The sequence below is a fragment of the Podarcis pityusensis genome (assembly GCF_964106645.2).
Source record: "Podarcis pityusensis genome assembly, chromosome: 3".
NCBI classification, from domain to species: domain Eukaryota; kingdom Metazoa; phylum Chordata; class Lepidosauria; order Squamata; family Lacertidae; genus Podarcis; species Podarcis pityusensis.
In genome coordinates, this window is record NC_138026.1 from 75,802,040 (window position 1) to 75,830,022 (window position 27,983).

The following is a 27,983-nucleotide window of genomic DNA, read 5'->3' on the forward strand; positions in this document are numbered from 1 at the left end:
GATGACAGTGGTGGTGTTGATGACTCAGAGTGCAGGTGCAAACATGCTCCTTGGGCAAAGGGGATCTGCACCCTATGAAAACATGTTTTGCCTGTCTTAGCGCATGACTAACTGTGGCTCCTCTGCTTTTGCCGTCTGTCACCAACTCAACATTTACAGTCCATGGGAAGAGCACTGATGAGTGACTGCACAATGAGTGGCAAAAGTTGCACACTGTAGAACTTTGCATGCCTTGATAGCTGGGTGGCTCCACTTTGTCTGTCATTATGCAAGGCCTCTTCCTCATTGGTTTCCAGTTCACCTTGATGTTTTGTCTTCAGCTGACTCGTGGCACCCTTCCAGCCTGTTTTGAGACAGTTTATAGTGTGTTGCGAGGAAGGTGGAGCAAACTCACAACAGAAGCTGCTAATGGAAATGTAACAGCAGCAAAAATGGAGCAATAATGGGGAATTGGAACATAGGGATAGCTTTCCACAGAGAGCAGAGAGGATGCTGTGCTCCACAAAAGGCTATTGGACCTGCCACTACTGAGAAGGCCCTCTGCCTGGTTCCCTGTAAACTCACTTCTCACAGTGAGGAAACCAGCAGAAGATCTTTGGAGGAGGACCTCAGTGTCCGGGCTGAACGATGGGGCTGGAGACGCTCTTTCAAGTATACTGGGCTGAGACCGTTTTAAACATTTAAAAATTTCTCTATGCAGGGTTGACTTCAGATGTCTTCTAAAGGCTGTACAGTTGCTTACCCCTCCAATATTTCTCCAATCATATTAGGGACATCCTGAGGAAAAGCAGATAAAATAAAAAACCGAGATGAATTCTGTAAACCTGGGACTGTCCCTGGAAATAGGGACTTGGAGACTCTTCTAGAATGAAATGACCCATCTTGTTGGCAGCCCTGGTCACTTGGAGATGTTACCTGTCAGAGGGCTCTTGGGTTTGACTTCAGTTTGTGTGTCCTATGATGATGGTTAAGGGGACATTTCCAGTCCTACCTGGAGCTGTTGGGGACTGAAACTGGGATCTTCTGCATGTAAAACTCTAGCACTGCACTAGCCAAATTATTTTCTATTTTTGACTTCTTGTTATTGTGTCCTTCTCCCTGGCTCCTCAAAGCCTACCCTGGGCCTATGTTGCTTCTCCTCTCTTTTTCCCATTCCTGCCCCCTCCCCAGCCTTTAAAGCAAGAGTGAACATTATCAGACCAGCTGCTTTGGTGAAGCACAAATCAGTCTCAAGGAGGCTCAGAATTCCTTTCTGAAACTGGGGAGGTTCACTAGTACAAAACATGAACTCCTTAAACTCCTAGTTTAAGGTATTTAGTCAATACACATTTCTCTCTCCTTCTTTAATTTGATGTTCTCACTTTTATATTTAAAGATCAGTTTTAATTTTGTTTTTTTCTCTCCCCCTTTTGTGCTGTGCCATTTTCTTCTTCTTCTTCCTTTATAAATTTCCAATAAAAAATAAGTATAGTATGAAGAAAAACAGCCAGCTTTATCTATCTAAGGTTACTCCCTCAGGCATATTTTCACCTCCAGCCATTGCTTTTCTAAACTCCTTCATTTTCAGCAAAGAATTTAAGCCTTTTCAATGGACATAAAAGTTCAGCAGGGACTTTTAATTCAGAAATCTTTTATTTGCTTACGCGTGGATACTCAATTACCATATGGATAACAATGTTGTAGTAAGAAAATCTTTTTTCCCAGTGTTCAGCATATAATCTCTCCTTTCTCTGTCAATTTTCACAGCTTGATGCACCTCAAATAATGGAAACGTGACTTAATTTTCAGTCTGTCCTTGAACAGCATTCAGTAAGTCCTTTTGATTGACTTGTACTAGCTTGAGCTCCTACTGGAACAGAGGCTGTATTCAGTAGCAATTTTTTTGGTCACATTATAAAATTAAATCTTTAGTATTCTTTTTTAAAATGAGCAAATATGCACTTTTACCAAGAAAATCAGCTGGTACGCCACTGAGGTTTGGGTAGGAGGGATTAAGCTAGGCATTCATTGTATTAAGGATTTTGGCCTTAACAAAATCATGCAAATCCCAAGCTTATGAACAGTTCAGCGTAAGTCTATAGGTTTATCAAATTTGCCAAATCCTGGGCTGAATTTCTGATGATCAAGGATCAACCCATTCCTGTCATTGGGGAACATATAGATCTTCTCCATGTTGTGACTACAAATGTATATATGTGCAAAATAATCTAATTGTGGCAGAAACTGTTATGATGACTCACTTGTCAAAGGGATAGAAAATTGTTTTTGTAGGATGTAGTAGCATTCTAAGTGACTTCTTATTCCTTCTCCTCCTTCTGATCCATGCACTGCTTTTAGGTTGAATTGTGCAGCTTAGTGGTAGAGATGAGGAAGAAACATGATCCAGTTCAAATTCAAAGTTACCTAGCTCACACTTTCTGAAACAATATGTGAACCAACGCAGAGTTGTTCTTAATTCAAAGTTCCTGAAATTTTGCAATGTAATGTGTACAGAAATGCACATACCGTACTAGGGTAAGGTGTGCAGGAAAGCATGTATATTAGAGAAAATAACACACACAAATGCATTTTATCAGGAAACATTGCTTTGCAAAAATGTGTTCATTAAGCAAAAGTGTATACTAGGAGAAATTTGTACGAAAATGTTGATAAATTTTCACGAGGATCTTTTTTTAAAAAAATAATAACACAGAAGCTGGAGATCGATTCCAGCCTTTTTGTTCTGCCTGCATCTCTCTGTGTCTGCTTCCCTCGACCCCCCATTTTTTAAAACACTGGGGGGAGGGAGTAATCTGGGCGCACATGGTGGCACACTCCCTGCCCACGTTTATGACAGGACGACTGTCAATGCATGCAGATTGAAATCACTGGCTGGAGCAATTCAGCACAGAGTTAAAGTCTTATGCATTATATGCAGATACTCTAAATGCAACATCAGCCCCATTATTGCTGGCACCGAATTTTGTGTTGTGTGCCAAGGTATGGATGAAATTCAATCTACTTCCTATTGCATTGATGACTGGGGTTGATCATGCTGTAGCATGGGGAGGATGCAACAGCAGCAAAGGAACAGTAGTAATTCATCTCAGTGTAAACCTTCTGAGTTAGGAGGAGGCTTTTTGGCATGCTTGAGAAAATGAGAGTGGACGTGGGGATCAAAGATACTAACAGCTCTTGAATTCCTCTTTAACATGATGTTCTCGTACACATCACCCCCCTCCCTGCAAGAATTGCTCGCTGTGTGAGTCTCATATAGTCATAATGCAAGATCCTATTGCACAAAGTAGCTGCCTTTCCACCCCACTGGGTGTCTATTCAGTCAGTTACTCAATCCAAAGGAAACATCCCTGATTAAGCAACCAGACACTGTGCCATGTTACGCTATTCCTGCAGCCAGTGAACAAGTGCATTGTGTGACAGACGGGGGGAAGGGTGTGCTGTCATCCACAGAAAACTGCTATTAAGCTAAGGTGTCATTTTATACACATCACAGCAGTTTAAAGACTCACAGAATGATAAAGGTTACAACAAGGTCATTCAGTCTTGGGCCAGGCATATCATAACCTCTAAATCACCTCTCGACTGATATTCTTCCCTTTTTTTTTTTTTTTTTGACGTAAACTACCAGTCATAAAACTTCCAGCCTACAGCCATTAAACAGAAGGAACTGCCTCACACAGAGTTAAAACGGTATTCTTCCAATCACCTTGGTAACACACTTATTTTTAATGAGCAAAATTCGCATAAAGCATTTAGATATTGAGCTGTATCCTTCTATGTTTTTACATAAAACGTCATTTTTATATACAGCATTGTTTCTGATTGTTTGTATATACTGAATGACTTCTACATATGGAATTGTGTTTACATATGGAATTGTTTTTAATTGTTGATGTGTGTTTTTTGTTTTACTGTGAAACACCTCTTTGAGATTATCTTATTGGAAGTGATTCATAAATGGAATCAAATAAGTGCATATGTGTGTTCCAAAATATATATTTCATTTTCACAGTTTTTAATCACTGTTTGTCCAGAGCCTAGAGGGGCATTCAGACTGCCTTCTCCTACCCAAGATGAAACGTTAGTCAAGGTGATGTACCTTATCACCCATGACAATTCAACATTCTATGGCTTTTTAAATGTGTTTGGGGGAGGGGGTTATTAGATTGTATTTGGTTTAGTTTTAGCATGTATTTTGTGTTCCCATTTTGTGTTTCGATGTTGTGAACTACCCTGTGATCTTCCGGTGAAGGGTGGTGTAGAAATTTAATAAATAAATGCTGACTTGGACTGTTGCAAATTGAAACCCAGCAGCATCTAGATACCATGCTCTTTCACAGAAGGTAAAAATGCCAGCTGCTTTTACACTAGACTACAACCACAGAGCCTAGGACTTGCCGATCAGAAGGTTGGCGGTTCGAATCCCCGCGACGGGGTGAGCTTCCGTTGCTCGGTCCCTGCTCCTGCCAACCTAGCAGTTTGAAAGCACGTCAAAGTGCAAGTAGATAAATAGGTACTGCTCCGGCGGGAAGGTAAACAGCATTTCCGTGCGCTGCTCTGGTTCGCCAGAAGCGGCTTAGTCATGCTGGCCACATGACCCGGAAGCTGTACGCCGGCTCCCTTGGCCAATAAAGCGAGATGAGCACCGCAACCCCAGAGTCAGTCATGACTGGACCTAATGGTCAGGGGTCCCTTTACCTTTACCTTTTACACTACATTTTGGACTATCTGCCTTATTGCTTAATAAAATCTTGGATAGTAGAGTCAGGTTGCCCAGCATGTCCATCATGATACCTGAAATTGTTAGCCGACGTGAACCATGGGAACCATGGGAAGTGATGGAGGTAGGAAATATTTGTTATTTGTATCATAGCTTTGTGGTAACCTGCATGCCGTGTATACCCTGCTAAAAGGCCCCCAAATATCAGAGCTAGAGGAAAAACATCTGCCTGAGACTCCAAAGACCACTGCCAGTCACAGCAGATAACCCCTGGACTTGATGGACCAACGTTATGACACAGCGTAAGAGAGCATAATATATTCCTTAATCTCCTGTGCTATTAAAACTGCTTAAAGTATCCAGAGAAGCTGCTGCCAATGACAGCCTTTTTATTATTTTATTATTTAAGTCCTTTCACCCTCACTGTAAGGGAACAGCGTCATGAGTTACGAAAGCAACTGATCAGGGACCAAGGCAGATTCAGTGATATCAGCAATGGGAAGTTGCACAATATTTTCCTGGAACAAGGGGCTTCCTCCTTACTAGGAATGCCTGAGCAGTGCTCTTAGTTTCATGGGAAACACAAAGTCCTTTCAGATCCTTTAAGTGTTCAGTCAGGCCTGATTTTTTATATACACCCCAATAAACTTAATGATTCTAACCAGTGTGTGATGGGATGATGAGCTGCTTGTGCGTAAAATCGTATCCCCTCAGAGTTTGTTCAAGTCCACAAACCTCTGTCTGTGACGGAGCCCCTCAGACATGGCTCCTCTAGTCACTAGCAGATTCCGACAGTGGTTGCTTTCGGAATCGCTTCCAACATAAAAGCTCCTTAACGGAAACACGTCTTCTGGACTCTCTGCGTGACAGTTTCCGGCGAGGAGTGGGTGTCCCTGCAGGAGGTCCTGAAACCTCCCCACTGTTTTCGCTGGAAGTGTCTCTGAGCCATCCCTCCAGCTCACTTTCCCTCAGCTCACCTCCTCTCCCCCTACTGGTTCCCTCTTCAGCTGCTGAGTCTCTCCCAACCTGTGTGAGCCCTTTCACCTCCCTTCCTTCCGATGGCAGTTCCCTGACATCCACCTCCCCTCCAGGGCCCCCTTCACCCCCTCTCGCCCCCTCCTCTACGGGCGGTGAGGAGGCAAAACCCCGGAATGAACTTCCTTCATCTTCCGATGTCTCGAACACTTCTCTCCACCTGTTGCGGTTCCTGGTCTCGAAGTACTCCTCCTCCTCAGAGTCCATCTCCCCTTCCCCTTCCGAGTCCGGGAATCCTTCCAACTCCTCCTCCTCATCGGTGGTCCCAAAGTATTCCCTCCGGAACCTCTCCACAGGCTGAGGTTTCCTTGGGAACCTTTGATGGAACGTTTCTATCAATACCTCGTCTTTGATATCTTCTGCCATTACCCAAGTGTTTTCTGACTCCGGTTCTCCTTCCCACGCTACCAAATACTCCACCTGATGCCCCTTCCACCTGGCGTTGAGGATTTCTGCCACATGGCTGCTGCATTCTCTTTCTTCTATGACCGGTCCCCGAGTGGCCATCCCTTCTCGTCCCCCCTCATACGGTGACAGTAACGACCTGTGAAATACTGGGTGCAGTTTCATGTGGTTGGGTAACCGGAGCCTGAAAGCCACTGGGTTGACCTGTTGAATGACCTCAAAGGGACCCAATCTCCTGGGTCTTAATTTCTTACAACCTCCTTTGAACGGCAACCCTTGGGTTGACAGCCACACCCTATCTCCCACCCTTATGGTTTCACCTTCCCTTCGGTTCTTGTCTGCCTGCCTCTTGTATTCTTCCTTCGCCCTTTCTAAGTTGAGTTGGAGCTGACGATGGATTGCTTCCATTTCTTCTACAAAATGCTCGGCTGCCGGGACGCTCCATCTCTCCCCTTCTCCCCCTGGGAAAGCCCTGGGATGACACCCATAATTAGCCAAGAAGGGGCTCATCCCTGTGGACACATTCTCGGCATTGTTGTAGGCAAATTCCGCCAGCGCCAACTTTTCTACCCAGTCATTCTCTCTGTCATTGACATAACACCTCAGGTATTGCTGGAGGACACCGTTTGCTCTTTCCGCCTGCCCGTTGGTTTCAGGGTGCCGGGCAGTCGAAAAGTTGACCTCCACCTGCAGTAAGCTCATGAGCTTCCTCCAGAACCTGGAAGTAAATTGTTTTCCTCGGTCTGAGACCACCCTCAATGGCACCCCGTGCAACCTAAAAATGTGTTCTACAAATAACTTCGCTGTCTCTTCCGCCGTGACTGCATGCGAGCAGGCTACAAAGTGGCACATCTTTGTTAGTAGGTCTACCACCACCATGATGGCTGTTTTCCCCTTGGACTTCGGCAGATCAGTCATAAAATCTATCGACACTGCCTCCCAAGGTCGTTCTGGGGTTGGTAAGGGTTCTAATAGCCCCGCCGGCGCCCGCCTCTCCCCTTTGGCTCGCTGGCATTGCTCGCACCCTCTTACATACTCCCGTACATCTTCCCTCACCTTAGGCCACCAAAATTCCCTGGTGACCAACCACATGGTTTTGTGTTGTCCAAAATGCCCCGCCGTGGGGCTGTCGTGCAACTGCTTGAGTACCCTCCCCCTTAAGTCTCCTTCAGGGATATACAGTGCCCCTTTGTAATACAAAGCTCCATTTCTTTCCTCGAAACCCCCTGGTTCCTCTCCCTCACCCCTAAGACCTCTGAGCTTATTCTGGGCGTATTCATCATTCTCTGTTTCCTCTACCAGTTCTCTTTGTCCCACCAATGCCGCCCCACACACCCAGCGGTCCTCTGGAATGACATGTCTCTCTTCGGGTGCTCCCTCCCCCTCCAAATATTCAGGTTTGCGTGAGAGAGCGTCCGCCCTAATGTTCTCTGGGCCTGGCACGTAACAAATCTCAAAGTTAAATTTGGAGAACTCCTGGGCCCATCTCACTTGCCGTTGGTTGAGCACTCGTGCCGTCCTCCAATACTCTAGGTTCTTGTGGTCAGTGCACACTTGCACCTTATGTTGTGCGCCAATTAGCAGGTGCCTCCATCTCCGGAACGCCTCATGAATGGCTAGTAGTTCTCGGTCATACACCGTGTAGTTCCTCTCGGAATTGTTCAGCTTTCGCGAAAAAAAGGCACACGGTCTCCACTCTGACTCCTCCTTCCCTGGCTGCAGAAGCACCGCCCCAATCGCTCTGTCTGATGCGTCAGTTTCCACTCTCATCGGTTTTTGTAAATCCACATGCAGGAGTTGTTGTTCCGAGGCGAAGGCCCTTTTTAGTTCCTCAAATGCTCGCTCCGCCTCCTCAGTCCAAACGAACTTCTTCTTACTGCTGAGACAGTCCGTAATGGGCGCCGTCAGGTGGGCAAAGTTTCGGATGAACTTACGATAGAAGTTCCCAAATCCTAGGAACCTCTGCACATCCTTCCTTGTTTTGGGTGTTTTCCATTCCAGCACCGCCTGGACCTTGCCGGGATCCATGGCCAATCCCTTGTCTGACAGGCGATACCCCAGGAATTCCACCTCCTTGGTATGAAACTGACACTTCTCCAGTTTCACCCACAGCTGGTTGGCTTGCAGCCTGCTCAATACTTCTCTGACGTCTCTCACATGCTGCTCCTCATTCTCAGAATACACCAACACGTCGTCTAAGAAGGCCACACAATTCTTGTAAAGCAAAGGCCCCAGGACGTGGTTCATAAACGATTGAAAGCACGCGGAGCCTCCTTGTAGGCCGAAGGGCATAACGAGATATTCAAATGCCCCTAAAGGGGTGAACATGGTGGTTTTCCATTCATCCCCCTTCCTTATTCGTATCAGGTTGTACGCCCCCCTTAGGTCCAGCTTTGTGAAAATCTTTCCCTTCCGCACCCTTGTCAAAATGTTGTCAATCCTGGGCATAGGGAAGGCCACTGGTTCTGACACTGCGTTCAAGGCCCTGAAGTCACACACCAGCCTCGGCTTGTCCGTGTTTTTTTTATCCACAAAAAACACTGGGCTGCCCCCCACCGCCCTGGACTCTCTGATGAACCCTCTCTTCAGGTTCTTGTCAATGAACTCCCTTAGCTCCTGCATCTCTCTGTCTGACATGGCGTACAGCTTGCCTACAGGGAGCTGTGCCCCAGGGAGTAAATTGATTTGACAGTCAAAGGGTCTATGCGGGGGTAGTTGGTCAGCTTCCCTTTCGCTGAAGACGTCGCGGAGATCTGCGTATTGTCGTGGTACCTTCACGTTCTCCGTTACTTCAGTCCCTGCTAGGGTGGCTTGGGCCCCTGCCAAACCCTTTCCCTCTTTGCAATGTTCTAAGCAATGTGCTGAACCAAAAGAAACCACTCTCTGATGCCAGCCCACCAGCGGATCATGTAACGCTAGCCAGCTCATCCCCAATATAATAGGAGCTCCTCCCAAGGTGGCCACATTAAACGCTATCAGTTCGGTGTGCCTTGCCACCTTCATTATCATTGGGACGGTCTGCAAGCTGACTTCTCCTCCCAACAGCTCCCTGCCATCGATCGTGGTCACCTGCAGGGGGTTGCTTAAAGGGATCGTCTGTATCTGGTGTTCAGCTGCAAACTCTTTGCTCATGAAATTGCAGGAGCTGCCTGAGTCCAACAGCGCCTTTATCTTTAGAGGGTGTCCGTTTGGCAGCTCTAGCGCCACTTCTATCACTAGGGCGGGTTTAGGAGGTTCTGGCGTGGGCACTTTCACTGCTCTTTGGCCTGGCTGCTGTGCCCCGACGGTGGCAGCCAGGCGTTGGCTTTTACTTGCTCCGGTATTTCTTCCTCTCTTCCCTCCACAGCTCCCACCATCCCTTGCCATTCCTTCCTCTGGGGGCAGACTCTGGCAAAGTGACTTGGCTGTTGGCAGAGATAGCATTTCCGGGCGCCTTTTCCCTCCTTCTTTCCCCCCTCACTGGGCTTTGAAACTGCACGCGCGTGCGCTGTTCCGATTTCCATCGGCTTTGCCGGCGGGAAAGTTGGCTCTGGAATGTCTGGAATGCGGAACTCCTTCCAACGTTCCCCTTTCCCTTCCCGCCTCTCCAATGCTCTCGCCTCCTGGCGCGCTCCTATGGTCAGCGCAGATTTGGTCAGCTGGTCCATAGAATCCGCCCTGGGGCCCCGGGAAAGTTCGTCTTTCACAGCCGAAGAAAGCCCTTCTTCAAATAGCATTTGAATGGGTTCCGCTGATAAGTCCCACCCCAATCTGTGAACCAGCATGGTGAACTCAGTCCAGTACTCACGGACAGATCGGCTCCCCTGTTTGCAAGCCATTAACTGTCTGCACACCACTCCCTGTTCAATATCGCTGGAAAACATCAGATCCATGGCGCGAAAGAACTTCATCGTGTCCTTTAGGACGTCACTATTCGCTGCCATCAGGGGTCTAACCCAGTCTCTCGCCCCCTTTTCAAGATGCCCAATCACGAAAGCCACTCGTGATTCCTCGTCAGGGAATTCATCAAACTGCAGATTGAGGGCATATTGCATCTCTGTCCGAAAGGCATGATAGTCTTTGGGCTCCCCCCCCAAACTTCTGCACCAATCCTGGTACCTTTCTGGCGAGCTGGGTGGCTTTCCCCTTTTTGTCTGCATCCTGAGCCCTCCTCTCCTCAAGCCTCGCCGTCTGCAGCGCTAGCTGGACCTCCAACACCCGGTACCTTTCTTCCAGGCTTGGACCCGCTCCAGCTCCTGCTTCTCCGGTTCCGGCTGGGTTGCTCATGATGCCTTCTCCTGCACAAGCTGCTTTCAAAGACTGTCGGAATGCTGTGATGGGATGATGAGCTGCTTGTGCGTAAAATCGTATCCCCTCAGAGTTTGTTCAAGTCCACAAACCTCTGTCTGTGACAGAGCCCCTCAGACATGGCTCCTCTAGTCACTAGCAGATTCCGACAGTGGTTGCTTTCGGAATCGCTTCCAACATAAAAGCTCCTTAACGGAAACACGTCTTCTGGACTCTCTGCGTGACAGTTTCCGGCGAGGAGTGGGTGTCCCTACAGGAGGTCCTGAAACCTCCCCACTGTTTTCGCTGGAAGTGTCTCTGAGCCATCCCTCCAGCTCACTTTCCCTCAGCTCACCTCCTCTCCCCCTACTGGTTCCCTCTTCAGCTGCTGAGTCTCTCCCAACCTGTGTGAGCCCTTTCACCTCCCTTCCTTCCGATGGCAGTTCCCTGACACAGTGCGTTTTTTCTGGAGAGACGCAGGGGTACGCATACCCCTAAACTTTTTGTGAATCTATTGGGAGAAGAAACTAAATTTTTACAAAATGTTTAGTTTCTTCTCTAGCATGGTGAATCGTCAGTTCTGTTGCTACCCCCGATGGTGGCTTTATTTACTGTCACAGTGTCCCCTAAGTCTAAGATGGAAGCAAGCGTTTAATGTGTGAAGGAGTGTGGAATGTGGATGTGTGGTATTTTACTGATGAAAGTTTAGCCTCATTGAGGGGCAGTATTTATTTTTCCCGATTTGAACTATAAAATGGTGATTTTCTTGAGTCAAAATGGAAGTACCCCTAAACATTTTTTTAAAAGCACTGATTCTAACCATTTTTTAAAAACCAGAAGAAAGCCCTACAGATTGTAGAGGAGATTGCAGCTTTGCGGGGGTCTTGAAGGTAAAGGGACCCCTGACCATTAGGTCCAGTCGTTACCGACTCTGGGGTTGTGGTGTTCATCTCGTTGTATTGGCCGAGGGAGCCGGCGTACAGCTTCCGGGTCACGTGGCAAGCATAACTGGTGAACCAGAGCAGCACACAGAAACGCCGTTTACATTCCCACCGGAGCGGTATATATTTATCTACTTGCACTTTGACGTGCTTTCAAATTGCTAGGTTGGCAGGAGCAGGGACCAAGCAACGGGAGCTCACCCCGTCGTCGGGATTCAAACCACGACCTTCTGATTGGCAAGTCCTAGGCTCTGTGGTTTAACCCACAGCGCCACCCGTGTCCCTTGGCGGGGTCTTATCTTATCTTATGAATAATAAATAGTAAGTCTAGTGGCAGTTAGCCTTAGGTGTGTTTTGCACATCTACAGCGTTAAAGTAAAACACTAATCATTTTTATCTTTCTAGGTTGGTTCAAGGCTATCTACTCATAAAATCAAGTGATTCTTTGTCCTACCTACAGTGGAAGTATAGTTGACTGAGATAAGAGATCGGGCCTTTTTAGTGGCAGCACCAATACTATAGAACCATTAAACTTAGGTGGCCCCCACACTGGTTGCCTACTGAACACTTTAAGCTTAATTCCACCATGCTTTTGCCTTGCTAGAATGATAATAACTTATCTGAAGGCTACATTTCATTTGCTACACCTGCCTCTGCTATGTTCAATTCAATATTGCTGTTTTATTTTGATATTGCAGTTTAAGTATTGTAAGATGCCTTGAATAATACACATGAATTAAAAGTAAAAATTTCTATAGAATTTAATCATTTTTAATAAATAGGACCCCTGGTTTTGACCATGATGAGCCAATGAAGGAGATCTCTGCCCCCCCCCAATCCGATCCCCAAATGCAGTGAAGGTGCATATTATGCCCTGGAGTCATGATTCTGAACAATATGGAGACATTGATGGCTTCACTGGTAGGACCAGCAGCAACAGACTCTCCCGATCCCTCCAGACACAGCCGCGCTGGATCCCACAACAGCAGTCGGGTAATAGAAATGCTGTGATGAATTGATGGGTTCATTAGTGTACAATTTAAGAATCAATGGACAAGGCTTCATAATAGAGCGGAGCTCGCAGGAGCCAAGTTCCAGCACTTTAATTGCAGCAGGAGCTCAATGTCGACATTTATTTTCTTAAATGCTTCCCCCGAACAAAGAAAACAATCAAACAGATTGAGAGGCTGAGGGATAATTTGGTGCTTGTGCATGTGTGTATGTTTGTTACTGGGGAAGGGAAGGGAGTAACTTAACTGGAAAATCACTTAGAACAGCTTGGCAGTGTTTACGACAGTATTAGGCACAGTTCAGAAGAAGCATTTTCACATTATTCGGCTGGGCTGTCCTAATGAACATGCAGAGCTCAAATAGGCTCTGGTCCTAACAAGAAGGTGCCCAAAATGAACAATTAGAGGGTGTGCAACTGTAGAACTGTGGGTGGATCACACACATTTTCATCTAGATAATCTGCAGCCTCGCTTGTCAGGTTAAGATGCAGCCCAAGGTGGACTGGGTCACTGTAGCCCATATCTGTGCTCTATTTAGTTTTCAATTCAACTTTGTTTTAAACCAGTATGCTACTTTTGCCTGCCTCCCCAGGCACTTCTATAGATGCTTTAAGGGCCTTGGAGTGGTAACGTTCCCTGTTAAATGGGCAGCAGAATACCTCTTGGTATGCATAGGAAGTTCCTGGGGAACAGTTGGGGTTCATCCAGTGGCAGGTAGCTGGAGTCTAGGATCTGTGCATGCAGATGTAGATGGCAACCAGACTCTGGGCATGTTGACTTCTGGATACCTGGCTGATTGATTTGTAACTAGGGATGGGAGAGGCAGTCAATCCAGTTTGCATTTAAAGGTGAATTTACCTAATATGCGATCTGAAACACAGCCATCCTTTGAAATCTGAATTTTGCAATGAAGTTTTATAGCCAAGGAATCTGTAAAAAAAATAAAAATGCATCCACTAGGGTAAAGTGTGCCTGTGAATGCATAGATTAGTCAAAATAACATTTAAAAAATTCATTATGTCAGGTGAAATTGCTTTTCAAAAATGAGTACGCTAGGAAAAAATGTATACAAAAATGTATATATAAGGAGAAATTTGCACTGAACTTCAATAAATAAATAAATCACAAACCAGTGTGAAAATATGGAGAACCAAATTTAAGACCGGGAAAATGAGGAATTGAAAGAAATTGGAATTGACACATTTGCCCAGCTGTCCTTGTAAACAACATGGCTGCAGTCTAAGATTTGTGTGTACAGGTCTGCACAGCAATCTGGTCTTGGGCATCAAGTTGACCTTCAGACCCCCCTAACCCACTGGATGATTGAATTGTAGCTTATGTATTTAGCCCATCTCTGCCTGAAGCAGGAACCACACATCCCCCCCCCCCCAACATGACATGGATCATCCTCCATGAACTTGGAAAGAAAAACTCCATCCTGTATAATGAACTAAAATAACCACAGCTACTACAACAATCTATCTCCAAATACAGCGAATTAGCAAGGACTCTAAAAATGTAGACATGTGAGAGGCTGGTACACCATGCTCTTCTTGAGCTGCCACTTTCTATGGAAGGCAAGCTGCAAAAGATTGATGTTATGACTGAAATACAGATAATAGAAGCCCTTTGCAATTAGTAGCTCAATGACAGCTAAGGGTAATCTGTAGCGGAAGAGTGCTGGGGTTGGGGGAAGCAGGGCATGCAGAGGAGAAAAAAAGTTGTAGTCAGCCGTACTTTCTGTAACATCCATCCCATTTCATCTGTTCCCCGGTAATGATGGCCAGAGGCAAGGTCTAATGATACACTTTTTACCAGTAAGGTGTGTGTGTGCATGCATTGAAGACAGACATTATAAGAGATAAAAATAGGGCCAGTATTAGAAATGTTTTGTCTGCTATAAATCTGCTGGAGAATAATAGCTTTTCTTCTGAGGAAGGTGATGCAGGCAAATTAAATATGCATACCACATAAGCAGATATGGCTGGCCATGAAAGATAACTTCCTCCTCTTCTTCCAAAAGGAATAAAACCCTGAACTTCAACTATTCATGTCGAACTCAGTGGTACCTAAGGGACTGGGGGAGAACCCGCAAGGGGTGTGTGTGTGTGTGTGTGTGTGTACACATGGTTATGGGCCAGACAAATTCACAGGTAGGCATGGCACTAAATAAAAAGGGTGTTATATTCTAGATGCCAGCAGAATTATTTGAAAATACAAAATGAAAGCAAAAAAAATAGTTTTCAGCCCTACATGGTAAGCTCTTTCTTTTTCTTCTTCTTTCTGGAAAAAGAAATTATACGGCACCAGCGGGATAGCTTTAATGCGCTCCAAGAGGATATTAAGAAAAGGGGGGAAAACACCCCCAAGAGGCAAAAGAAAATGTTCTCTATAGGAAATTAAGCCAGACCTCGACAAACAACAACAATAACCTACAATGCAGGTAAAACTTCAGACACGAATCAATGAATAGAGAATGAACATTAGCAGAGCCTGAAGCAAAGGCAGCCAGGAACACAAAAGAGGAGAGAGGGGCTTTGGAGCACCCACTGAAACAAATTCCAAGCAATATGCATACTAATGAACTCGCAATGCCACTTAGTTTTGCATCCATTATTCATTGTTTGGCTTTACAGAAAATGCAACTTCACAATGAAGTGATTACAGGGAGCATCAATGGCAGCAGGATGATAACAGGGAAGGAGCTGGCCGCTGCACCTGTTCCTTCAACCTTTGGTCCCGGTGCATGGAAATTAACATCGAATTGGCAACTGGAAGGTAGGTTTGGACAAGGACATCGCTCCCAAAGAAGTGCAGGGCAGTGGTACTGCCAGATCCATTATTTCTGTCATTCATTCTCAAAAAGAGTTGCAAGAGGTCTTCAAAGAGAACATTTTGGAAGGCCCTCCACACAACAAGGGTTTGGTGGCCAAAGAGAAGAGGGGGCATGTCTTCTCTTGCACCTCCCTTGGGTCCTAGGAAAGGAGAGTGCTTTGCACAAAGAGATTCCAATTCAAGATGTCCTTTTATTGAAGGACAATGTAACTGAGTTTGTCAATGTAACTGAGCTTTATTAAATATGTTAATACTTTTAATAGCCTAGGCCTGACATACATAGATGATAGGTGATAGGTAGATAGATAGATAGATAGATAGATAGACAGATAGATATAGATGATGTTGCTGTTTAGTCGTTTAGTCGTGTCTGACTGTTCATGACCCCATGGACCAGAGCACGCCAGGCACTTCTGTCTTCCACTGCCTCCCGCAGTTTGGTCAAACTCATGCTGGTAGCTTATGCTGGCACTATCCAACCATCTCGTCCTCTGTCGTCCCCTTCTCCTTGTGCCTTCCATCTTCCCTAACATCAGGGTCTTTTCCAGGGAGTCTTCTCTTCTCATGAGGTGGCCAAAGTATTGGAGCCTCAGCTTCACGATCTGTCCTTCCAGTGAACACTCAGGGCTGATTTCCTGAAGAATGGAGAGGTTTGATCTTCTTGCAGTCCATGGGACTCTCAAGAGTCTCCTCCAACACCATAATTCAAAAGCATCAATTCTTTGGCGATCAGCCTTCTTTATAGTCCAGCTCTCACTTCCATACATCACTACCGGGAAAACCATAGTTTTTTACTATTCGGACCCTTGTTGGCAAGATGATGTCTCTACTTTTTAAGATGCTGATGATACACAAACAATATTTTAAATTTCATATAGATGATACACAAACACTATTTTAAATTTCTTTTGGTTGCTGGGTTTCTTAGTGCTTTAATGGGAAGCTGTTAAAACTGTTCTTTGTTGAGAATAGGAAGTGTATTTGAAGCAATGTTGGGTTCTGTACCTCCATTTGCTGCTTCAGCCTGTTAGTCCAGGCCATGCTTCATTATAATTTTGTTATCTTCCAACCGCACCTTAAGCTGGAGCTAAATGTATGAAATTTCCTGAAATAGAAATAAGACAGGGGGTGGGGGAAATAAGGGATTATATTTAAAATTACATCTTTGCACACAGGTCTGTGTGTCATAAGTACCCAGTGAGGCTTACACTCCATTTCACATTCATTCCATTGGCTTCCTTACTTTAAGACTACACCCCTCCATCAGTTCTCTGCAGCTGATCTTAGATAAGCAGTAGAAATGACAGTTTAGCTTGGCAGCTTGGCTGGCCTGCTGAATGTGTCAAGCCTCCAAATACAATCTGACTTTTGCCTGTTATAACACCCTTGGCCATGGTAGCAAGCTGGTTGGTTCACTAAAAAAAAGGTGTTTTTCCTTTGACATTTCACACTCCATGCATTCAGACGTTGTTGTCTTGTCTTGACTTTTGCCTTGACTTGGGGCTTGCTTCTAACTTACAATTAGAAGCAAGCCCCAGGGAAGGGAGAAAACATTCAATCAGTTCATTTTTCTATATGCAAACTGAAATGTCATGATCCTTAGAAATGTGCACTTCTCTGAATTTTGCATTTAAATTCAAGAAAAAAAGTATGCAAAAAATGTGTAGGCAGGGTACAGTGGTACCTCAGGTTAAGTACTTAATTCATTCCGGAGGTCCGTTCTTAACCTGAAACTGTTCTTAACCTGAGGCACCACTTTAGCTAATGGGGCCTCCTCCTGCTGCTGCGCTGCTGGAGCACTATTTTTGTTCTCATCCTGAAGCAAAGTTCTTAACCCTAGGTACTATTTCTGGGTTAGCAGAGTCTGTAACCTGAAGCATATATAACCTGAAGTGTATGTAACCCAAGGTACCACTGTACAACGAATGAGCCCACAATCAGTAAACTAGTTCGGTAAAATTGCTAGTAGTTCTTAGGAGACCCCTATTCAGGGTGGTTCCTCTTCCCAGGCAACTCTAGGAAATGTAACTCCCTGAGGGAAAACAAGGGTCTTCCAGCCACTCTCAGCACCCTTTACAAACTACACTTCCCAGGATTCTTTGGGGGAAGCTATGACTGTGATAGGAAGTTGCTTTAAATGTATAGTGCAGATCAGGCCCTCTTCCGTGTGATGGCCTTTCAGGTATTTGAAGAGCATTTTCATGTCTCCCCACCCCAAGCCTTCCCATCTCCAGGCTAAATGTACCAAATTCCCTCACCCTTTCCTCATAGGACTTTCCATACCCATTAAAAGCAGCTGGCAAACAGCAATAAAAGTAGTCTGGCTACTGCTTCTACTACTAATTAGATTTCTTACATGCCCCTTCCCCATGAGGTCGCAAGGCAGGTTGCAACATTTTCAAAATACGTTATTCTATTTAAAAATACATCTATTAAAAATAGATATAGTAAAAAAAAAGCAGTTAAAAAAACTTACGTCAAGAGACTTTACCTAAAAGTGAAACCAGTGATCGAGCCCCAAAGGAGGGGGGGGCTGTAAGGCAGGAGGGCTAAACACACTGAACAAGAGAATAGAGGATTCTGGCTTTCTACTGCAACAAAAATATTTAAGAAGAATAGAATATGAATGGGGTGATCTTAATCTTCTTCTTTCTTTGCCTCTGCTGAAATTCAGTAGGCTGTGATGGGAAACACAGGCCAAGAGGAGGAGGAGGAGGAGGAGGAGGAGGAGAAAGAAAGTAGGTTTCCTGCCGGAAACTATTTTCTTTAGATTTACCTTTATTATAAAGAAACTCTCAGATCAAATCAGGAAGAGTAAATAAGCTTCCTGGAATAGTACCCAGGGGTTTTGTTTTTGATAGAGAAACAAAATTGGGAGTGAGGTTGGGGAATCCATCAGTGTCCAGGCCTTAAAGGCGCAATAGTCTGCTTTATCTGTGCAGCAATTTTGCTGATTTCAACTCTAGGGCCGTTTAATCTGCAGCTAATTAGATGTGCCCTTACTAATAGGCATAAAAGTCACAGGCACAAAGGAAGCTGACTTCTACTGAGACACAGGAGTGGCTTGCTCAGTGGGGCAGAGATGGAGCAAAAGTCTCCTGGCACGACCACCGCTGCTGCTGCTACTTGCCAGGAAGGGAGGGATGAGACAGCAATGGAGTCAGGTTCATGCAGATGCACCTTTGGGAGTGTCAGATGGGCTTCACTCACGCACTCACATTGCCTCTGCTGTCTCCTTGTGCCGGTGACACTGCTGTCTGGAAGCTATTATAGAAATTTAGTAAATAAATATCAAATATTGGGGTGGCTTCCCACTCCTGCATAGACAGACCATTGGTCCAGAGGCGGATTTAGGGCAGTGTAACCTGTTCTGCCACACTGGGCACTGAGCCTAATGGGTGCCGCAGGGCATGGCAACTATGATGTAGCAACCTGAGAAGAGTGGAAGGTGAGAGATAAGGAGGGTCACTGTCAGGGACTGGGCATCGGAGGAGGAATGGTGGAGATCGCCCCCCCCTTCTCCTGCACTTCCCCGAGAAGAGGGAGACAGTGTAGATTTAGATCAGTGGTTTGCAGAAGGTCATAGTTCAGAGGCTGCAGGAGGGGGGAGCTGGGAAATATTGGGAGAGGAGCAGGAGAAAGAAGAAGCACCAGGAGAGAAACAGCTGACAGACTAGGTGTCTTTAGAAAGCATTCCAGACCCCCCTTCCCAGGACCCTGTGGGCATTGAGAGTAGGAGAACAGAAAGCTCAGAGGCAGAAAGCACAGATCAGCCAATGCAGGGATGATGTATAACAGGAGAGACGGAGGGGTGGGGACTTTACTCGGAGCAACACCATTATCCAAGAGGTGACATCCTACGTCTCTCTCTGAATATTGAATAAAATACCTTAGTAAGAGCTTCTTTTTTTTCCATTTCTGGCAGCCTGCTGTGAGGGAGGGGGATCCGGTTCCCCGAAGCCTGACAGTCTCCCAATTTTTTCTTTGCACAGGGTGCCACTGCAATTTGAAAGACCAAAGTCCCACCCTGATTAGCCCACCTAAGCTCAGAAGGTCAGGTGGGATCTCTCCCAGCTGATGAATTTTCATAAAGATTGATTATTATTTTTAAGAATCACAGACTGATGGGAAATGTGAATGAACTTAAATGGGGAAAAATGAGAAACTGAGAGGTTCATCCATCACCATGTGAGAGGTTGTGAAATGAAACCCCTTGAATTGCTGGGTGAATCACTGGATTCTCTAGAGGAGCAGCACAATGAAATGGTTGCGGTTCATTCTACCTAGAATATTAGTCTCAACAAAGGAAGTCACTGGATACTTCTTTTTGCATTTGTGCATATTGTTGTCCAGAAGGAGCGAATGAATGTGATGCATATGCAGGCTGGAGACTGTTCTTGGAGTTCTTGGACTGTTCTTCTGTCTTGGGCCCGGTCTTATTCAACATCTTTATCAATGACTTGGATGATGGACTCAAGGGCATCCTGATCAAATTTGCAGATGACACCAAACTGGGAGGGGTGGCTAACACCCCAGAGGACAGGATCACACTTCAAAACGACCTTGACAGATTAGAGAACTGGGCCAAAACAAACAAGATGAATTTTAACAGGGAGAAATGTAAAGTATTGCACTTGGGCAAAAAAAATGAGAGGCACAAATACAAGATGGGTGACACCTGGCTTGAGAGCAGTACATGTGAAAAGGATCTAGGAGTCTTGGATGACCACAAACTTGACATGAGCCAACAGTGTGACGCGGCAGCTAAAAAAGCCAATGCAATTCTGGGCCTCATCAATAGGAGTATAGCATCTAGATCAAGGGAAGTAATAGTGCCACTGTATTCTGCTCTGGTCAGACCTCACCTGGAGTACTGTGTCCAGTTCTGGGCACCACAGTTCAAGAAGGACACTGACAAACTGGAACGTGTCCAGAGGAGGGCAACCAAAATGGTCAAAGGCCTGGAAACGATGCCTTATGAGGAACGGCTAAGGGAGCTGGGCATGTTTAGCCTGGAGAAGAGGAGGTTAAGGGGTGATATGATAGCCATGTTCAAATATATAAAAGGATGTCACCTAGAGGAGGGAGAAAGGTTGTTTTCTGCTGCTCCAGAGAAGTGGACAGGGAGCAATGGATCCAAACTACAAGAAAGAAGATTCCACCTAAACATTAGGAAGAACTTCCTGACAGTAAGAGCTGTTCGACAGTGGAATTTGCTGCCAAGGAGTGTGGTGGAGTCTCCTTCTTTGGAAGTCTTTAAGCAGAGGCTTGACAACCATATGTCAGGAGTGCTCTGATGGTGTTTCCTGCTTGGCAGGGGGTTGGACTCGATGGCCCTTGTGGTCTCTTCCAACTCTATGATTCTATGATTCTAGGAGAAACCCCCTAATCCGCAGCGGGAGAACATGGCCAAGGCACTGGTGTTTCATTTTGGTTATAAAGAGTGTGCTGAGGGCCTTTTTAATGTTGGTTATCCCCAGTCCTTTTTTTTTTCTAAAAAAAATTTTTTTTAGGCGTACTCTTATTTTCCTGCTCATATTGAAATACTGCCCCTCAATGAGGCCAAGCTTAGATTCGCAAAATGCTTAGGGGTATGCGTACCCCTGCATCCCCTCAGAAAAAAAGAACTGGTTATCCCCTACCAAAGACAAATGGCACAGCCTTCTCTGCTAATATCCTTTCTCGGGACGACTTTTGCAAGCATTTCATAAAGTTGTACAGTATTTTGAATTCCTGGTAGCGATTCCTAGCACGAGGGGAGCCACGCTGGTAACAGCGTTTCCACTCAGCCTCGTTTATCACTGTCACTGGCTATTTTTAGTCAGGCTTCTTGGGAAAACGGTGAGAGCAATTTGTGAAACAGCACAATGATGCTGACAGCAGTTTATCTTAGCAAGATTATTACTCTGTGTACATGACTGACTAATGGTAGCTGAATGTTTTAAAACAACCACAGTTTCAGTACATTTCTTGCCTTCCCCCCCCAAAAAGCTCCCCCTCCCCACTTTCTAAGGGCTTCAGACATAAGGGATTTATTTGAGTTGACAAGAGATGGAAAGGTAAAATGGAGAACAGCCTGAAGAAACAATAAAGCTGAAAGTTTCCAGGCAAACTCAAGTCTGCTCTGTTTCTTTTTTAGCTGCCCCCGGTATGCTCCCATATGGTGCGCAGATGGGCATGGAAGGGGCCTCGGTGGTACAGGAGTGTGGGCTTTAGGGATCAGAGACACAAGGCGATCCCTGAGGAAAGTCGCTTTTGGGGGCTGACTGCTTGGACCGAAAAGGCTGCTGCCACGATGTTTTATTGTAATTATTTGTATAACTTTACTTTTATATACGCATAGAGTATTACTTCTAACAACATTTAATTGCTTTATAATGATTGTTTTCAGTGCTTCTCATTTCCATATGTATGCCTGCTTGAGTCCTGCCAGGGAAAAAGGCAAGGTGATAAATAAATATATAATAATGAATTAAATAAACAAACAAACAAGCATACTCAGAGCCTTGCCACAGTAATTCATGCACTGGTTACTTCAAGGCTGGATTAGTGCAGTGTGCTCTGTGTGGGGCTTCTGCCGTGCTTGATCCAAAAGCTGCAGTTAGCACAGAATGTTGCAACATTATTGCCAGCAGGACTGAGACACTGTCAGCATATAACACCTCTGCTCAGAGATCTGCGCCGGTTGCTGATTTGCTACCAGGCCAAATTCAAGGTGTTACTTACTATTAGTATATAAAGCCCTTAACAACTTGGGGACCTGTGAGATCGCCTTAACCCAATTGACTGCTTCAATCCATAGAACTGGCACTCTTAGAGGTGCCACAAAAACACCTTGTTCTGCATTTGAAAGAAATGGATCTTTTAATGCGGCAGCACCCAAACTTTGGAACTCCCTGCCTATTGACATCAGGAAGGTGCCTACCCTGTGCTCTAAAAAGCATTTTCATTTAGGTCAGCCTATCCAGATAGGTGAAATGTTGACATGCGTCTTCATCTGTTTTTAGCTTCTCATTCATTGTCGTTCTTTTTGGTGTGTTTTAAAGAGCTGTTCTTAACTGTTTTTACTGATGATGTTATTCTTTTTGTAAACCACTTTTATTTTTCCTTACTTTCAGTCAAGTAGTGTACAAATTTGATGAAATAAAGACCGTAGGTGGCACACGCATTCTCAGGGAGCCCTGGCAGCAGCAAGCAGAGCTTTATTCTACAAAATGAGGACATTGCTTGGAGGCTGCCCTCAGAAAAAAAATACTCCTGCCTTTCCCAGAAGGAAAGTCCGGAAGCATTCGCGTTGCCGCAGAATCCTGCACACGGATTCCAGGGTTCAAAGCCATGTGCAAATGCATAATGAGACCATTTGTAGTCATCCTCAAGTGGTTATTGTCATTGCATCCTGAAACGACATCTAGTTCAATAGCTCTCAGGATACCCATTACAGCCTCTTGTTGTCGACGGGCAGCAGTGCCACTCGGCTGTAGAAATAAACACTCCAAAGAAAGAGGGAGTCGGAACAGGGCCTGCTACTAAACGGCAGCGCTGATTTCTCGAGGGAAGCTGTTTGAAGCTGTGTTGCCTGAGGAGGTTCAAACAGGGCTGGCTGGAACACAGGGGGATTCCAAGGGAGAAGTCTGATGGGGCTGTGCCCTGCGGGTATCACTGCTTTTCAACTGCTGTTGTACAAAACAGCAACAATTGATGGAAGAGCAGAGCCTGCCTGGTAACCGTGGAAGCAAGTCAGGCAGGGGAAGGACCTACGGCAATATAATACCTATATGGGCTGATTTTCTACAGATGGCAGTAAGCCCCCAAGCCTTTAAAACACAGCAACTTGGCTCGAAGCTCAGGCATCCCTGTCGATCAGTATTATCACTGATCCATGGATACGGCAAGCAGCACAGTCTCCATGCCGGCCAGGCGCCTCCAGCAGCTCCAGTGGAGTTGATCAGGTTTCGCCACAAGCGATTTGCAGGCCGCACCAACTCCAGGTTTGATGTGCCGTCCCGAAGAAAACAACAACAAATGTACTGGATGAAAGTGTGGTTTGGAGCAGTGCGGAATTCAAGTAAATGTGCAGAAAGCATCACAAAGGGTAAATGTGAGGATCTGTCTGGTGGTCATGAAGAACATAATAATTGCTTTGTGAAATATATTATTACAAAAGTTGGGTGCCTCCCCCTCTCTCTGCTGAGCTGTTGCAAGAGTCCATGAGGTTCCAGGCACATACCTAGGGTCTGTGGTCCTTTGGACAATTGAGACATGGCGGAGACTGTTGTAGCTTTAAGAAATATGGTTTATTCACCTATTTACACCTTCAGTCTGTGTGGAGCAAGTCCAGATCTTACAGCATGGTCATTTCAAGAGGCGCTTGTCCCCTACAGCAGTGCAGCCACGGAGTTCAAACCATCTTTCCCAGCCAGTCTGCTCAAGATGGATCACAGTCTTCCTTCTTCCCCTTCTTCCCAGAAACCCTTGCTCGAGATTTTCTTTTCCTATCACTTCAAACACACACCCCCATCCAACACCATGGCAACATCTTTCTCCCCAGGCCGCAGGATTCCTTAGATGGCCCATCAACTCCAGATTTGCTCTTCACTAGGCCAGCCAGTGCATGAGCCACCACTGAAAAGGCCCTGTCACGGGTCAGCGCCAACTAGAATCAACACCAATCCCATTGTTTTAGAAAGTGCAAATGTAATACAATTGCCTTTAAAAGCAAACTGAATCGAATTTCTCCCCAACTCCTACTCAGGACTAAGCACCACTGCATCCCATGAGGCTCAGTTCATTAAGACTTATTCCCAGGTAAATGGGCAGAGGCTTGCCATCTAAGTGTCTTTGCTCTTTTTAAATGTTCCGCTAGTTCGAGCTTTACAGATCTAAGCTTCTGTGTTTAAAGGAGCTATATTGTTGTCATAGCTCCTGCAGTTTAGGCTATAGGGTGGTGAGTGGGAGACATGTATACACACAATTCATTCTCATTGACACTTTGGTTTGATTTTTATGTAAAATTCCTAATTATCACAATGCCTCCACAACATAGCTCTTGAACAGATGTGTTAGAGACAAATGTAATTAGCATCCACAAGCACTACTATATTTGGGTTCTGCAGGATTCTCTGTTTTGTCAGCTTCAGTGTATTTGTGTTCATTCCCACACTTTCTTTATTTTCTATTCTAAGTTGCCCCCCCCCACTTCTTAAATACCACACATCCAGTAGGAAATCACCATCCCACTACCTGAAAAATTTTATTTATTGCATTTAGACCCCACCTTTCCTTCAAGGAGCTCAAGGTGGTGTACACAGTGTACACAAGAAGAGACTTCAGCAGTGAGCTCTGCTTGGACCAGGATAACTGCCTAAGGATGCCAAGTTCTGACGCCATCTCTGCCCAGATGAGTGCTAGAAGAGAGTCTGAACCGCTGCCTCCAAACAAAACTAATGCACAAACATTCAGCTTATTATTCCATGGCACATTTCCCAGGTGACAAGCATTTATTCATAGCCTGTCATTTATGGTGGTGCATTTTTAATAAAGCTATATTTGCAGCACTGGCCTCCTGGTGCTATAGCCTGTAGCTAGTAATGAATGGCAGCCTGCCGAAAGCAGCAAACAGCCATCCTGTAACATCCAGAGGATGTACCCAGGCTTCTCTTACAACCTCTTCTACTTTTCCTTTCCCGCTTAGAAACCTGTCAGGACTGGAGGATATGTCAGCTTGCCCTTGAATCTACTGCACCTCGATCAATCCATTGAATATCAGAGCTGCGTCTGACATCACAGCCATTTCTCCAAATCCCATCTGTAGACAAGCTAATAGTTCTGTCCTTTGCAGACGTCTGTGCGGGGAAGTCAGGTTGGGAAGTGAACTGCATTTCAGAAACTTATTAGCAAAGGCAGAACTCTCTGACTGTGACCTTTGTCGTCTGTAGGGAGGAAGAGAAATAAAGTGGCAAGCAAAGTGGGTGGAGGGAAGGGGGGGGAGAAGTTCTTTTGAAGCAGCTTCCCTGCTGCTCGTAACAATACCAAATGTGTGACATATGAAGAGAATGCGACTTACTTTAATGCAGGCATCTGAACCACCGGCTGTTAAGCGCACCTGCCATTGCCCTCTTCTTCTTTTTCATCTACTCACTGCCTGATGCTCCCGTCACACTCCTCTGTCCTTCTGCCAGCTGCTCACTTACTCCCTCTGACCCTTTATTTGCTTTCACTCCCCCCCCTCCTAAAAAGAAGACCTCTTAAAAATTATTTCCTAATGAGAGGAAGCAGCTATTCTCTCCCTGCACACATCTGCAGCTTTTGCCAACCCGGTGCCCTCCAGATGTTTTAGACTCCTCCCCATCAAGCAAAACATCTGGAGTTTTGTAAACATCAGGCTGACAAATGCTGCCAACAGGAGACTTTCAATCCAAGTTCCAGCTTCTAGCATTGCTGTAGGTTTGCAACGGTTTCTGTGCTGCATTAGTATCAGTCCCACACAGGATTCAATGTGATGGACTTGGATGTAGGGAAACTAGGCTTAAATGACACTTCCTTGCTGGATTGTTTTGGCCAAGTTGCTTGTTTCCCATTTTTATGATGGGCAAATTAGAGTAAGAAGCCTTCATTCCAGTGACATCAATACTTCTGACATTAAAGCAGAAGCGAGGAGTTAGATGCAAGAAAGATGTTGTTGTTGTTTAGTCGTATAGTTGTGTCCAACTCTTTGTGACCCCATGGACCAGAGCACGCCAGGCACTCCTGTCTTCCACTGCCTCCCGCAGTTTGGTCAGATTCATGTTTGTAGCTTCGAGAACACCGTCCAACCATCTCGTCCTCTGTCGTCCCCTTCTCCTTGTGCCCTCCATCTTTCCCAACATCAGGGTCTTTTCCAGGGAGTCTTCTCTTCTCATGAGGTGGCCAAAGTATTGGAGCCTCAGCTTCAGGATCTGTCCTTCCAGTGAGCACTCAGGGCTGATTTCCTTAAGAATGGATAGGTTTGATCTTCTTGCAGTCCACGGGACTCTCAAGAGTCTCCTCCAGCACCATAATCCAAAAGCATCAATTCTTCGGTGATCAGCCTTCTTTACGGTCCAGCTCTCACTTCCATACATCACTACTGGGAAAACCATAACTTTAACTATACAGACCTTTGTTGGCAATATCTCTGCTTTTTAAGATGCTGTCTAGGTTTGTCATTACTTTTCTCCCAAGAAGCAGGTGCCTTTTAATTTCGTGACTGCTGTCACCATCTGCAGTGATCATGGAGCCCAAGAAAGTAAAATCTCTCACTGCCTCCATTTCTTCCCCTTCTATTTGCCAGGAGGTGATGGGCCCAGTGGCCATGATCTTAGTTTTTTTGATGTTGAGCTTCAGATCATATTTTGCGCTCTCCTCCTTCACCCTCATTAAAAGGTTCTTTAATTCCTATTGGTTGTGAATGTCTCAATGGGCTGTTAGGATCAGAATAGATTTCACTTTAACTATGTATTTGAAACCATGATTCCTAAGTTTTTCTTATTCCCCCCCCCCCCCGGCTATTGCCTACATGGCTCCTCGTTTTGAACAGGATCGTGATGTAGAGGGAGGAGGAGGAGTTATGCTTCCCCCCAATCATCTCATGCACTTGTTTGTCTCCAAAGTTGCAAATAGTGGGGGGGGGGGGAGTTTTTTCAGTATGAAAATAGCACAACATAAATGGTTAACTCTCCTCATGCTGCAGCCTCAGTCCAGATCAGCACCCCCTCCCCATTACTGCTGCTCACTTAAAAATGAGAAAACAGTGCTATTCTAAGGTTTCAAAGATGCAGCTGAAGTTTTACCTTTCATTTCTTAAATAGAAATGATACAGATTTGTTGTAAAGGGGTTTGAATGAGATGAGGCGCTCTGTGGAATTTGGCAGCTGTGGGGTGAGGAGCGGAGGCAGGAGCAGTGTTTTCTGAAGCTGCACATTACAGTTTAAATGTGGCAATTCTGGGCAACTCAGTTTTCAGCTTACCACAGCAAATTGCCAATAGCGAGATTTTCTTCCACGCTGCGCTGTTGTAACATAATTAGGAATGAAACTAATAGGATTTTGAATTCCCTTGTTAAACCCTGAGATGGGGCATCCAGGAAGAGTTTTCAAGCGCTTTCCTCCAGAGATCTGCTGAGGCTGCAGGTGGACCTCTGTTTGAGGTTTTCTTCATCAGATTCCTTTCCACAGAACTCAGTCTTTTCCCATTCCAGGACAATGTTTTCTTCCAGACTTATGCTAAAGATATTAGGCAACTAAAAAGACAAATAATGGCCCCCTCCTGCCCCCCCACTCAACAATTAAGCACACCTGCTCATCTTTCTAGCAGAACAATTTCTCAGACTTCTTCCAGACCCGGCATTGACTATGAATGAGCAAGGCTTTGTTTATCCAGTTTTAGCCGTGTTAGCTTCATGAGAGAAACAAGAGAGAAACTCCCTTGTCCAGTTTCTCTCCTCTCTCCATGCAACACATCTTGGAAGATCTGACTTTTTTAAAAACACAAAACAAAACAGTGGAACAGCTATTCATTTTCCTCAGGTGAAGATGGCATAGGAAAGTTTTTAATGTTTGATGTTTTATTGTATTTTTAATATTTTATTGGAAGCTGCCCAGAGTGGCTGGGGAAACCCAGCTGGATGGGCGGGGTATCAAATTATTATTATTATTATTATTATTATTATTATTATTATTATTATTAAAGTTGTTCAGCAGCTTTGGTAGTTGGTTACAGCCTGCATACCTTGATCTAGAAATTTTTGTCTCTGTG

At 45.3% G+C, this 27,983-nt stretch overlaps 1 long non-coding RNA gene across 2 annotated transcripts; it reads right to left on the reverse strand.

Moving 5' to 3' along the window:
• Positions 1-1,433: 1,433 nt before the first annotated feature.
• On the reverse strand, positions 1,434-27,717 carry LOC308472719. Of its 2 annotated transcripts, none has more exons than XR_013983667.1 (4): positions 27,524-27,717; positions 16,218-16,317; positions 13,236-13,307; positions 1,434-1,846 (listed from the first exon to the last, which is right to left on the reverse strand). It is a non-coding gene; the product is annotated as an uncharacterized lncRNA (long non-coding RNA). The 2 variants fall into 2 exon arrangements; XR_013983668.1 differs by lacking the exon at positions 27,524-27,717 and adding an exon at positions 24,487-25,884.
• Between the last annotated feature and the right edge of the window lie 266 nt (positions 27,718-27,983).